A 15,217-nucleotide genomic window follows, 5' to 3' on the forward strand; every position below is an offset into this window, starting at 1 on the left:
TGGCTCACTGGTTAAGGTTCAGTGATCGTGACTGGAAGGTTGTCAGATCAACTCCCAGAACAGGTGGCGCAATTGCTGGGCCACTGATCAAGAGCATGATCCTTAAACCCACCCAGGTAGTTAACCTAGCTGCATTATTCCTTTCTTACTTTTTTTTTCAGTTGATTGCTACACATCTGAATAATTATTAGGGGCATTGTCCTTGTTAATTTTCTATATGATTTTAACTTGTATGTGATATCTAAACATCTGTGGTTTATCTGATACTTTTCTCAGTCAAGCTGAATTCTTTTGGTCTTCCTTTATAGACACCCTAAAATCATTCAAATTGTCATATTCATTCATTTTTTCTCAGCAACTTTAACAACCTGGGCAACCATTATTTATTAAAACACCTTCCAGCAAGTTTTTGGGAAGTTGGGGAACTATAGAACTGAGAAGACATGCACACAGACATATGCAGGCAATAACCTGAGCATGATATTACTATGCCTGGCCACCATGCCACCCATCACTCAAACACCCATCATACATAATTAAAACTATACCATCTGACTACTCCCTGTCACTGATTGTGATCTAAGGAAGAACACCACTGTGTATTACAGCACATATTGTTTTGTACTGTAGCTTACACAGTTTGGTTATGCAATACACCACCTCACATATACTTATGTTTAGCCAAAGGCATGTCAAGTAAATAATATATTTTCCTGAGATAATTTTAGCACAGTAAAGCATGATTCTCTTACCCTAAGACAGTAATAAATGTGGAAAAAAATAAGTGAGAGAAACCTTTTCCCAGGAGTATGCTGTATATAGTTAATTACATGTACAGCAAGTCTTCTCAGCAAGTCTTCTCCAAAAAGGAATTACTATACAATTCCACTCATTATGTAACATCCGCTGATGTACCTGTAGCACCATAGACACCCAAAGGTTAAAAAAATCGACCTTTGAACACAAACAAACACAACTTGAAGGGTGGGGCAAGTTTGTTGAACAGTACTGATTGAAAAATGCATGGTCATACACACAGGGAAAGAACTGTCATAACACGTATAATAGAATTAACTTATTATTTAAAAATAATTATCAAAAGAACTCTTGTAATATCTGCATCACATCTCGGTTGGTATGAAACCGTTTTCCACCTGCATTTAAAGTTTACAAATAAAGTGAACCAGGGAATGAAGCACCATTATTATAAACAGATTACAGAAAGTGTTTCCCCCTTGTTAAATATAAGGTTTGGTCAAATTAAAGACTGTTACACTATGTAGCTGCATAGCTTTAACCTCAGAAAAAGTAGTTAGGTTCTAAAATTAATTTTTAGCTTTAAACTACACCCCTAAAGACTTGATTACACCTATAAGTGTGCACATCTTTACATTTTTAAACGCACACATTTCTTGCTGTTGTCATAGAAACATAGCTGAATATGTGTATAAAATAAAATAACAAATAAATAAATACAGTTACAAATAAACAAAACATGTTCACATGACCAGGAATAGTGGTAAATAAACAGGAACTGAGGATAAATGAAAACCGTACTAGGTGCACATATTTCATTGTTTTCTACATTTCATATTTTTTTAAGTAATCTATTTTGGGTATTTTTCTCACAGTAGGCAATCCAATATTTTACTTCACCAAACTGAGTATGCGATAGTGAGGGAGCAGAAGATTGAATCTTGATACAGAAATGTAAACAAATCTCTTGCTCTGTAGATAGATAACACATATTTACATTAAGCTAACACTTAATTAAATGTAACTTTACATAAGTTTATACAGACTTTGGTTAGCTTTAGTTTCTCAGGAGAGCATTCTGGTTGTGTTTTTAAAGCACTAAAATGGAGGCCCCAAAACCAAAATCTGCCAAGTTTTTACTTTTCAGTCAAATCGATAAGTAAAGATGGCACCTTAATGATGCAGCTTTTGAAAGAGGTTTTTGTGTGATTACACAGATATAATTTTAGGTCTAAGGTGATGCTCCAGCAGAAATAACTCAGATGAAAGCCTTTGTCTGCCACATGCACAGTGACATACATGCTATTATAAATTAGCCAAATGTATTCAGTCTTATTAGTAGCTGATTAACTAGCATGAACAGTCTCAGAGCTCCAGGATATTAAATAAGGCCCATTGTGGCCCATTGACTACACCAAAGTCCTTCTCAGTGTGACTCTAATCACTGTGAAGTAGAGGTCATTCAAAGGGGTTCAGGCCAAATCCACTAACTGTACAGCCAAAAACCCAGCAAAAGAGAAGAAGCAGCCATCTTTGTGAAATTTTAATGCAGATTTATACTTGTCTTTTTATGTTTCTCACAACACAAGGTAAACATAAACCCAATGTTATATCTAATAATTAATTTTAGGTAGCAAGAAGAGAAAAAAGTTTAATTAAATATCTTAGAATGATCTGTACAATGATCTGTATTATCTTTACAATTATATGTGTGATGTGGTTTCAATTGTGCAATCCACCCCATAGCTACACCTCTGCTTCAACCAAGAGTAAACAGACAATCATGAGAAAGAATAACTGCCTAAATCATGCTACTGTAATGTGATTAAACCTAGAATGGCATATTTTTCCATTTGCTTGAAAAAAAATAAATGGACCTGAACACAGACATAACTGCAGCACCACTTTTGAGGTAATATAAGCACAGAGGAAGTTTGTGGGTGGCTACTGTCAACAAACGGTAGAGAGAGAATCTGAATAATTTATTCGTTTTTAGAGCTGCAACAACTAATCAATAAAATCAATAATATTCTATAATAAAATTTGTTGTCAAAGAATGCCGTTATCAATTAGATGGGCTGCTCAAGTTATGGGTTAGCGTGACGGCAATATAACACAGCCGCTTGCAAAATGGCGCAGAGTACAAGTCAACCGTCAGCAGGAAAAAGTGTGCACAATGACGCATAGGGAGTAACTGGCAAAGTAAAACAGCTATCCTGTGGAACATTTTTGCATGTTTGTGTTCAAAGGACCTAACTTTCCTGTCTATTGCTTAAAATTTGTACGTAGCTGCTGTCTAATTTTTTATGTCAGTCCACAGCACATATATTCAACTCAGTATGTGCACTCAGCATAACCCAAACACAAGGGGACAGGTACGTGCCGCTGTATTCCCTTGTGCTCAGTGAATACACACAAAGCAGAGGACAAAAAGGTGATGCGACTTGGAAGAGAGGCATCCTTGAAATGATGTCCTTTCTCAAATTTTTTATGTTGTTTCTGGACAGATAATTCATCATCAGGACCTTTTTAAAAAAAAAAAAAATCATCATTTCCTAAGCAAACTTTGCACTATTACTAACCATAACTAAGTGTTGTCTTAAGATGCTTTTGGAAGGAATCTTGTGAAGATCTTACAGTATGAGCAAAAATATGTTCGAAAAGCTGAATTCGGATTACTGACAATCGCACACGTGCTTGAGGAGGCATTAAAGTTGTGTGTGTGTTTTGCTGTGATCACAAGCAGAAAGCTGCCAAAACCAATTACTCCCAGAAAGCAATTGTAGTGACAAGAATCCCAATTCAGATTCTCTTTATGGCCCCCAGTTTTTTTATGCTGCTCTCATTTGTTCTTTCTCTTTTTCTCTTCCACAGGTGTGTGAGACTGCAGCCTTTTCAGCCAGTGAAGCAGCACCTGATGAGATTGTTACTTGATGCAGAGAGACCAGCAAGTTTTTAACACTAAGATGGGCAGGAGAATGTCCCTGTCCTCTACATCTGCCTCTTTCAAACCAACTACCTGCAAGTCTTCCCTTACCACATCCTTAAACCTCTACCTTGGCCTTCCTCTTTTCCTTCTTCCATGCAGCTCCATCCTCAGCATTCTTTTACTGATATATCCCATGTCCATCTTCTGCACATGTCCAAACCATCTCAACGTCAAACGTTCTACATGCACTGTTTCTCTAAAAATCTAATTACGAATCCAGTCCATCCTCGTCACTTCCTTCTATTACATATCACTGCTGACACTCTTCTCCACCCACTCCACCTTGCCTGCACACTTTTCTTCACTTCTCTAACACAATCTCCATTACTTTTCTCTGTTGACCCTAGGTATTTAAACTGCTCCTCCTTCTCCACCTCTTCTCCCTGCAGCCACACCACTACACTGCCCTCCCTCTCATTCACACACATGTACTCTGTCTGACTCCTACTGACTTTCATTCCCCTTCTCTCCAGCACATACCTCCACCTCTCCAGGTTCTTCTCAACCTGCTCCCTACTCTCACCACAAATCACAATATCATCCTCAAACATCATAGTCCACGGAGACTCCTGTCTGACCTCGTCCGTCAACCTGTCCATCCCCACTGCAAACAGGAAAGGGCTCAGGGCCAATCTTTGATGCAGTCCAACCTCTACCTTAAACCATCACTGCTATCACACTGTCCTTATACATGTCCTGCACCACCCTCACATACTTCTCTGCCACATCTGACTTCCTAATACAATACCACAACTCCTCTCTCGACACCGTGTTGTACACTTTCTCTAGATTCACAAATACACAATGCAACTCCTTCTGGCCTTCTCTACACATTTCCGTTTTCAAATCAAATAATATGCACAGACTGTCACCTCTTCTCTCAGCCTGGCCACTACTCTTTCCCATAACTTCATGGTGTGACTAATCAACTTTATTCCCCTGTAGTTGCTGCAGGTCTGCACATCTCCCTTATTCTTAAAAATTGGTACCAGCACACTCCTTTTCCATTCCTCAGGTATCCTCTTACTTTCCAAAATCTTGTAAAACAATCTTGTTAAAACCTCCACTGCCATCTCTCCTAAACAGCTCCACGCTTCTACTTCCTCTACTTCCTACATCCTTTATTGCTCATAATTGCAGCACATCCTTTCCAGATCGTTCCCTCTGCCTGGCCATTCAGTACAAATCAATTTATTCTTTCTTAGTGTCCAACTTCTCATACAGTTCCTCATATGCCTTTTACTTTGCTTTTGTCACATCCCTCTTCACCTGCTGCCACATTTTCTTGTAACCCTGCCTACTTTTCTTATCTCTCTGTCGAGCCCAATTCTGTTTTGCCACCCTTTTTCTCCTTATGCTTTCTTGCACTTCTTCATTCCACCACCACATCTCTTTGTCTTCCTTTCTATTTCCAGATGTCACACTAACTACCTTCCTTGCTGTCTCCCTTATCACTTCTGCAGTAGTTGCCCAATCATCCAGCACCTCTTCACCACCACCGAGCCCCTGTCTGACCTCTTCCCTGAATCTCTGAAAGTCTTTCTTCTTCAGTTTATAAGTGTTCACCACTGTCATTTTCATCTTTTTAGCAACATCTACCGCCATCTGCCCTTCCACATTCCTCTGCTTAAAGCCATACCTACCCATTACCTCCTCATCTCCTCTGTGCCGTTCACCAACATGCCCATTAAAGTCTGCTCCAATCACTAATTTTTCTTTCCTAGGTACACCATCTACCACTTTATCTAATTCACTCCAGAATTTTTCTTTCGCCTCCATCTCACAACCCACTTGCGAAGCATAAGCACTAATGACATTTATTATTATCCCTTCAACTTTTAGCTTCACATTCATCACCCTATCAGAAACTCTCTTCATCTCCACTACACTCTTACTAAACTCTTCCTTCACCCCTACACCTTTCTCTTTCCATCCACATCATGAAAGAACAGTTTAAACCCACCTCCAATGTTCCTGGCCTTATTCCCTTTCCACTTGGTCTCCTAAACACACAACATATCAACCTTTCTCCTCTCCATTATATCATAACTCTCTCCCTTTACCAGTTATATTACCAAGATTTAAAGTACCAACCCTAACCTTCGCCCTCCCACACCTCTCCTTTCCCTGCTGTCTCTATAGACGTCTTCCTCCTCTCCTTCTCCTCCTTTGTTCAACAGTAGCCCAATTTACACCGGTACCCTGTCGGCTAACAATACCTGAGGCGGTCGTTGGTAACCCGTGCCTCGACCGATCCGGTATGAAATTAAGGTTTGTAATCCACATATTATATTTGGCACGTGTTTTACGCTGGATGTCCTTCCTAACACAACCCTCCCCATTTATCCGGGCTTGGGACCGGCACTAAGAGTGCACTGGCTTGTGCAACCCTAATGGCTGGGTTCAGAACCAAATTCAACAGCAGTTTAGAATTTATTGAAAACTAGCTGACAAATTGAAAATGTGAGCTAAACTTGTTAACAGGGATAGTCAGGCAAAAGGCAGATAGAAATTCTAAGACACAATACATAGAAACAACAGCAAAATTACACAATGAGCATTACTTCACAAAACGCCATTGTGTGAGTACATAGAGAGAGAGGGTGTGACTGGATACAGGTATGTGGATGAGTGTGATCATGCAGTTGGGGAGCGGTATTGGGCATTGTAATCCGTGATGGCCATGTAGGCCACAGTGTGTTCGGGGGAAGTGGAATTTTCAGTGGCATAACATCAAACAGGCATTAGAGAAATATTCCACAATTATGCACAATCTTAAGTAATGTATTTGCCATTTTTATGGAAACATTTTCTTGTTCTGAGCAAGGAATAGAACCTGTTTACTCAAATCTTGGTAGTCTAAAGGCAGTTGCTGGTTTCAGTTAAGAAATGTTTAAAACAACTTTTTAAAATGTCACAATGTAAGACTACAATCTTTATAAACTTCAATAATAATAGTGATAATAGTGAATTGAATTATAATAATAGAATTAAAGTGATGTTATATCAAAGCTGTTCTTATGAGATTTAATTAGATTAGATTCAACTTTATTGTTATTGTGTAGAGTACAAGAACAGAGCCAATGAAAAATGTAAGATCTGAAAAATAAATAAAAAGTAGTATGTCAAGTTTATTTCTATAACGCTTTTCACAAAATTGTCTCCAAGTAGCTTTACAGAATTTAACAGTAAGGTGAACGATGTGTATTTATCCCTGATGAGCAAGTCATGGTTGGAAGCATCCAATCAGAAATGCAAATAGTACAAATAGTGAAAAAAAAGGATTTTGTTTGCTCAGTACAGGAATTTCTTATCCGTTATAATCACATTACAGATATGGTCAATAGAGATTACAATGAACAGCACTAAAATATTTCTTCAACATGCTGTTACTATGCTTGATATGGCAATAAAGACATATGGAGGATCAGAAGGAAAATTGGCCTGTGGACTTGTTTTCAGACAGGAAGGGCACTGATGGCTTCATTGCTCACACTTTTGTAACACTGAAGGTTAATTGTTCTTGAAATTGGGTTACAGAGGTAAAAGAAAAAAAAAAAATGTTTGCAATTAAGGAAAATTGATTCATCAGTTTATTAAAAATGCTAGCACTTTTACACACATTTTTAGCATTTTCCACAATATTTTAATTGCACTTCCTCCCTGCTTAAAGACTTTGAATTGTTTAAAAATGGGATTATAACCCTTCCCAGAATGATGGGCCGCACAATTGTCATGCATTTTTGACAATTGAGGTTTTATTTACCTAATTTGAGGACCTGCTAGGGGCCATATGATTTTTATTATGATATTTATTACATAAAACCATATAATTCAAAGAGATTATGCTTTTATTTTCACACCACTGCATATTAGGCCAGGGGTCCCAACCACTGGGCCATGGACCGGAACCAGAACAAAAAGAATAAAAAAAGGTTTTATAAAAAAAACTGCATGTAAAAATGTAATTAATAGTTAAATCATGTACTGTAATATGTTTACAGTAATATTTTATATATATATATATATATATATATATATATATATATATATATATATATATATATATATATATATATATATATATAATATATTTACAGTATATTGTATATATATATATATATATATATATATATATATATATATATATACAGTGAGGAAAATAAGTATTTGAACACGCTGCTATTTTGCAAGTTCTGTTAGAAATCATGGAGGGGTCCACTGTGAGAGACATAATCTAAATCACAATATATGATTTTTAAACTATTTATTTGTATGATACAGCTGCAAATAAGTATTTGAACACCTGTCTATCAGCTAGAATTCTGACCCTCAAAGACCTGTTAGTCTGCCTTTAAAATGTCCACCTCCACTACATTTATTATCCTAAATTAGATGCACCTGTTTGAGGTCGTTAGCTGCATAAAGACACCTGTCCACCCCACACAAATCAGAAATTGCCAAGCAGCTTTGTGAAAAAAGGTCCACTGTTGGAGCAATCATTAGAAAATGGAAGATGCTAAACATGACTGTCAATCTCCCTCGGACTGGGGCTCCATGCAAGATCTCACCTCGTGGGGTCTCAATGATCCTAAGGAAGGTGAGAAATCAGCCCAGAACTACACGGGAGGAGCTAGTCAATGACCTGAAAAGAGCCGGGACCACCGTTTCCAAGGTTACTGTTGGTAATACACTAAGACGTCATGGTTTGAAATCATGCATGGCACGGAAGGTTCCCCTGCTTAAACCAGCACATGTCCAGGCACGTCTTAAGTTTGCCAATGACCATTTGGATGATCCAGAGGAGTCATGGGAGAAAGTCATGTGGTCAGATGAGACCAAAATAGAACTTTTTTGGTCATAATTCCACTAAACATGTTTGGAGGAAGAAGAATGATGGGTACCATCCCAAGAACACCATCCCTACTGTGAAGCATGGGGGTAGTAGCATCATGCTTTGGGGGTGTTTTTCTGCACATGGGACAGGGCGACTGCACTGTATTAAGAAAAAGGATGACCGGGGCCATGTATTGCGATATTTTGGGGAACAACCTCCTTCCCTCAGTTAGTGCATTGAAGATGGGTCGAGGCTGGGTCTTCCAACATGACAATGACCCGAAGCACACAGCCAGGATAACCAAGGAGTGGCTCTGTAAGAAGCATATCAAGGTTCTGGCCTAGACAGTCTCCAGACCTAAACCCAATAGAGAATCCTTGGAGGGAGCTTAAACTCCTTTCTCAGCGACAGGCCAGAAACCTGACTGATCTAGAGAAGATCTGTGTGGAGGAGTGGGCCAAAATCCCTCCTGCAGTGTGTGCAAACCTGGTGAAAAACTACAGAAAACGTTTGACCTCTGTAATTGCAAACAAAGGCTACTGTACCAAATATTAACATTGACTTTCTCACGTGTTCAAATACTTATTTGCAGCTGTAGAACTATATATAAAATAAATAGTTAAAAATCATACATTGTGATTTCTGGATTTTTTTTTTTTAGATTATGTCTCTCACAGTGGACATGCACCTACGATGACAATTTCAGACCCCTCCATGATTTCTAAGTGGGAGAACTTGCAAAATAGCAGGGTGTTCAAATACTAATTTTCTTCACTGTATATATATATATATATATATATATATATATATATATATATATATATATATATATATATATATATATATATATATACACACACACACATGCATAGATACAGCTCGCTCTCTCTCACACACACACACACACACACACACACACAGTAAACAAGTGAAGAAAACATGTCCTGTTTGCACATCCCAACATACACTCATCCCAGCATATACTCACTAGTCACTTCAGAAAGAAAGTCTGTACACCTGCTCATTCATTCATGCAATTAATCAATCAGCCAACTGTGTCGCAGCAAGCAATGCAGAAAACCATGCACATACACATCAAGGTTTTCATTTGGGAAATGGGAAATAAATCTGATCTTAGTGACTTTGACAGAAGTGCCAGAAGGGCTGGTTTGAGCATTTCAGAAACTGCTGATCTCCTGGGATTTTTTTAATGCATAACAGTCTCTACAGTGTACACGGAATGGAAAAAAAAAACCCACACAAATCTTAAACTGGACTGCAGTTCTGCTACTGGGTTTTAAAAAATTTTCATCACAAACACACACAGACAGCTAGTATCTGAATGCCTACAATAATATTGAGACTAACTTATGTTAGTGAAGCTGTGTTGTGCTTGCATGCTCTGCAGTGTCCCCAACTCCCAGTAGTGTTGACGAGAGGGACTGCTGCTTCCTTGCTTCCTACTCTACAACACATCACCCCCTCCTGCCTTACTATCCTGCATGTATATTCTTGTGTATGACACAGAGTGACAGGAAAGGCAGACTGGGAAAGAAAGTGTGTCTGTGTGTCAGTATGTCTGATAACACACACACACATATGTCACACACACAGTTCCCCTCTGAGAGGAAGTGCCTGGGAGGTGCAGGGAGGAAACTGAAGCAGTGGCCAGAGGCAGACGGGTTAATCAGCATCCACCCTGGCCTCATCTACTTCCAACATTTATTCTGACCACTGCTGCCTATTTGTCATCCACCCATCCTGCCAATCTACCAACCAATATTTGAAGTTAAAAAGATCAGCACTACAAACTGCAGTCTATAATAGTCTAGTCTCAATAAAATAAAGTGGGATGCCTATTTCTAATTATCTGTTGTTGAACAAACACTCTGGGGATTGTTATGCTTTTTGACTGGCTTACAGTGACCTGTAATAGAAACAGTGCATCCAATCTGGCAACCTTGCTGGATTTGTATGATTAAACCCAATTGTATTTAAAAGTTAATAAAGCATTGCAAGCCTTATTGGGAACATATTAAGGACTTATTGAATGTGTTTTTGCATAGCTATATTGGTTTTGCATGTAATAAGTTAAAATAAACCTTTATATAAAAATCACTCATTAAGAGGTCCACAGCACTAACCACATTTCCCCTGAGATGTAAAAATGAACCAGTCTTACTTAATCCCAGCCTACGCCACTAAGTAACTCAATACTCCCCATGTGCTGTGCTTTGCTAGGTGTTAAAAGAGCTGTTTAAGAGCTTTTCCTCGCATTACACCAGTGTTTAGTAAGGAGTCAGGAGCACTGGGAGACAAGTCCAGTGCTGCTGCTGTGAGATCAGTAAAGAATTACACATCTCCTACAAATTCAATCCACAAGGGATTTTTTCTCTCTAATAGGAAGAAAAAAAAAAAATGTACCCTCGAACACCCATCATGTACTTTGTCCCACTTAATGGCTAATAGGATATCTGAAATATACACAACTAATGGTACAAGCTTGTGTTTTGCTGTCCAACAGTAGGCTTGCAGGATTATAACTATTTATACCACGGCACTGTTGGTCCAATCTGATTGGTCAGAAAATCTTGATTCATTTTGCTTAATAGCAACTCTGACAGTAGTTCCAGCTGTTTATATTAATGTTCTCCTTTTAATACATTATCTTTTCTATAGTACCAACTTAACCCCAGACTTTTATGGTGGATTATCCACATAAACACATCAGAAATTGTGTATTGTGTAAAAAAATAATTACAGTGAGGTAAGATTTTTACTGATTTTTACACTTTTGGATCAGTGGTAAAGCTAAATTTCATGTTTTCTGACATAAAAAAATTATTTAGGATATATTGATTAAAGTAATATATTACTGCATGTCCTGTTTGTTTAATTCCTTGCTGATTTGATTAAACTATAATTCAGTTCATAATTGTAATTCATAAAGGCAATCAAGAACACAAATTCAGTATATACAGCATTTCTGTATTTATTTTTGCTTTCGCTAATTTACATATATCAGAGCAGGATCACATATTGAAGAATTCAGAAGAAGAAAATTACCCAGCACCTTCACAGACATACACGTTGCTAAACACAGAGTACTGTATTTTTCAGGCTATAAGCCGCTACTTTTTTCCCACGTTTTGAACCCCGCGGCTTAAACAATAAAGCGACTTATTTTATGTAATATATATAATATATATAATTTTTTTTAATTTATGAATTTTTCCTGGGTTTTTCCCAGTTTCACAAACTTCAAGCCAAAAAACTGAACCCCATAACATTAGACCAATGAAATTTCCGAACGGAAACAAGAAAAACGCACTTCACCTGTGTTCTGAACTGCACGGCATCGGGAGAAAAAAATTTTTTTTTTTAAAGTACGACGATGCCAAAAGATAAACTCCTGAGAGAAAAAGTTGTGAAAGGAAGGAGGAAGACAGTGAACAATGACTTTCTTGGTAGGCTACTGTTTAGATACAAGCCGTTGTAACGCGTTGAGTCTGGGTCATGGGAGAGCTCACTAACTCCAGTTGCAACAGAAATCATATAAGCACAGACAGGTTTCCAAAACTCTTGCTTTTTTATTTTTCTTGGCAACAGCGTAATGGGTTAGTCAAAGAAACTTAGAAATGAGCATCAGAAAATAATAAGGACATATTCCTCGGCCTTGCACACATGCAGTAATAGCGGAAAAATGCGGTGGCAGCCTATTCCCGAAATAACGCTCTGCTCTTAAAGGAGCCACAACATATTTCACCCGTTACACCATGTAACAGACACTGTCTTTCATTAAAGCCTGTGTAAAGTTCATTAGTTTCAGTGTCTATAAGTGCGGCTTATAGACAAGTGCGGCTTATAGACAGGTGCGGCTTATTTTTGTTCAAAATAAAAATCTTTGTCAAATTCAGTGGGTGGGTCTTATATATATGGGTGCGCTTTATAGTCCGGAAATTACGGTAGTCACACTAAACTGTAGCATGAGCTGGCAGAGAAAGTTGTGATCAAAAATAGGGGAAGTGTAGCTCTCCCAAAGAAAACATAAAGAGCCCATGATACAAATGCAGAGAACAATCGTGTGATTTCCCCTAATTTCTTGTGCTCATGGTGCTAGATGAGTTATTGCTATACCCATATTGGGGCATTGCTGCTATATTGCAGCGCAGTCTGGACATGCTTGTACACAGCAGAAAAAAAACATCCATAACTGGCAATGATCAGGGTTAAACATTTTACTTTGAGTAATTGTGGAGGATTTCAGAACATATATTTAACTATAAGTGCTTTTATAAGCTAGGACCTTGTCTTTAAAGCAGAAACAAAAGATAAATCATGATAATAACATCATGATAATAAAAAAAAAAGCTAAAAAATTTATTGTTGTTATTTTTAGTAATTTGCAGGCAGTTCAGAGTGTTTGACTCATTTCCCCTTCTGTCACTGCTTCTGACTCTATGGCTTTATAACATTTCCTCAGGGAAACACTGCTGCCATGCATTGTCATAAAGGCAGGGTCACATTTTATTCAATATCTTTAACCTGAACTGGAACAAGACAACATGTAAAGGTTTCTTTTATATCTGAAGTAGCATGTGTGCCTTATTCACACTTCATACTCTCTTTGTAAACCAGTGCCATGAGCTATATATGTGTGTAAGTGTGAGAATACTCTGCATGCCACACCAGTATTCTATAAAGCTGTGTCAACACACACTCCGTTACTAATGCAAAAGTCTTTGTGCACACAAGTCTGTTAGCAGCGAGAGTTTCGTTTAATCCATGGGTTTAAACTATTCCTTCTCACAGCACCTCAACAGCAGCTCAGGGATTACTGACCATGATCAATATATTATAATTATATGTAACAATGCAGTGCTCAGGTGTTTATTTATATATATATGTATATATATATATATATATATATATATATATATATATATATATATATATATATATATATATATATATATATATATATATATATATATACTGTATATGTACACCAAAATAGACTAATAGGTTGAGAAGTAGAAGAAAATAGGACCTGGGGACATATCTCTTATTTTGTCCGACCCCTTTACCTGTGGTGAACATATTGTTGCTCATTAATATTGTTGACTAAGCCCCTTAAGAGCTGTCTTCACCTAGGTAGTTCGGCTAGCCACGGTCACAATTTCATGATTCTCCAGTAACACGTTGCTAGCACTTCATGGTTTGGTGGTAAATACAAGTGCAATTGTTCCTAACACCCAAAAGAAAGGTTATAAATAAAGTGACTAAAAGCGATATCAAGGAACACCAACCATATAAGAGCAAAAAGGGACAAATATCACCGGCTACCAAGCGTTCCTGTACCAGCCAAGAACATTTAGTAGAAACTGTGTTTAAATAGACATTTTATCACCTCAGATAACAGAGTTCACTGCTACAGGCAAAGTATTAGGACACACATACTGCCGACTATGAATAACTACAAGAAAATTGCCTGTTGTGGGCAAATTCATATGCAAACATCCACACAGAGTATAAACACACACAATGGGAAAAGGACTAATCCCTCTAATAACTTCCAGAGCCCATTGTCTGCACAACAGCCTTCTGAGGAAACAACACTTCATTAACTTCCTGTCATGCCATATAGTAAATGCTCTGTGATGTCTGTAAAAACACTAGCTATGGATGAATGAGTGGTGCTGGTATGTTGGTGGTGGATATAGAGGAAGACAGAGAAAGATGCAAAAAAAAATTTGTTTGAGATTAGTTGGCAAAAGGAGGTGAAGAAAACCCCTGTGCTTCCTAATGAGCCAAGAATATTAATAACCATAAGAAATTTTTTGTGATGTTCTTTTAACGACTAAAGCACATTTGTTTTACCATCAGTAAGTAGGCAACTTAACTATGTAATAACTAAATATGTAAATAGATGAGTAAATATGAAAATATGCAGTTGATGTTCATCAATTTTGACAACCACTTTTGTATAGGCATGAATTACCACTGTAAATACGGTCATTTGAATATTGTAGATTGTTCATAAATACTACCATTCCACTCACATAAAAAAAAAACAAATAAAACATGCAAAAACTGTGCACTTTGGAAGTACAAAGTTGGTGGTATTAAAGTTCACACTGATTAAGATAGGAACAAACTGCAAGTGGCATTAAGCTTTACATAAGCAGCAGGGTTATCATGTCTGGTGTACAATATGAAAATAGATTAGGATCCAGTCTGGAAGAACATCAATGGATGGCTGGAAATATTAAGGAGTAAAAGAGAAAATCTTTAAAGTACCAAAGATCTAGAAGAGAAAAAATAAGGGATAATGATATATAAACAACAAGCATTTACAGCCTGTTTCTCCAAACAATAAGACTTATGGAAGGTAGAGATTTGAATAGCTTAGAAGCATATAATGTAATCAAAAGATACAGACTATCAATGAGATGGCTAAGATAAAAATGCTGGTTTGGCAGCAGCATCAAAATCACATTCACACACTCACATATTCAACACATATGTCTCTTTGGGTTATTTATCTATTTATGCAATAATTATGCTGTCACAGGAAAACACACACAGACACACACACACACACACACACACACACACACACACACACACACACA

The 15,217-nt window shown here is 37.5% G+C and overlaps 1 protein-coding gene across 8 annotated transcripts in view; it reads right to left on the minus strand.

Moving 5' to 3' along the window:
- Positions 1-15,217, minus strand: part of nhsl2 (NHS-like 2) — a 74,301-nt gene that overhangs the window by 16,619 nt on the left and 42,465 nt on the right. The window lies entirely within an intron of this gene.

The sequence above is a fragment of the Silurus aristotelis genome (assembly GCF_946808225.1).
Source record: "Silurus aristotelis genome assembly, chromosome: 5".
Taxonomy (NCBI): domain Eukaryota; kingdom Metazoa; phylum Chordata; class Actinopteri; order Siluriformes; family Siluridae; genus Silurus; species Silurus aristotelis.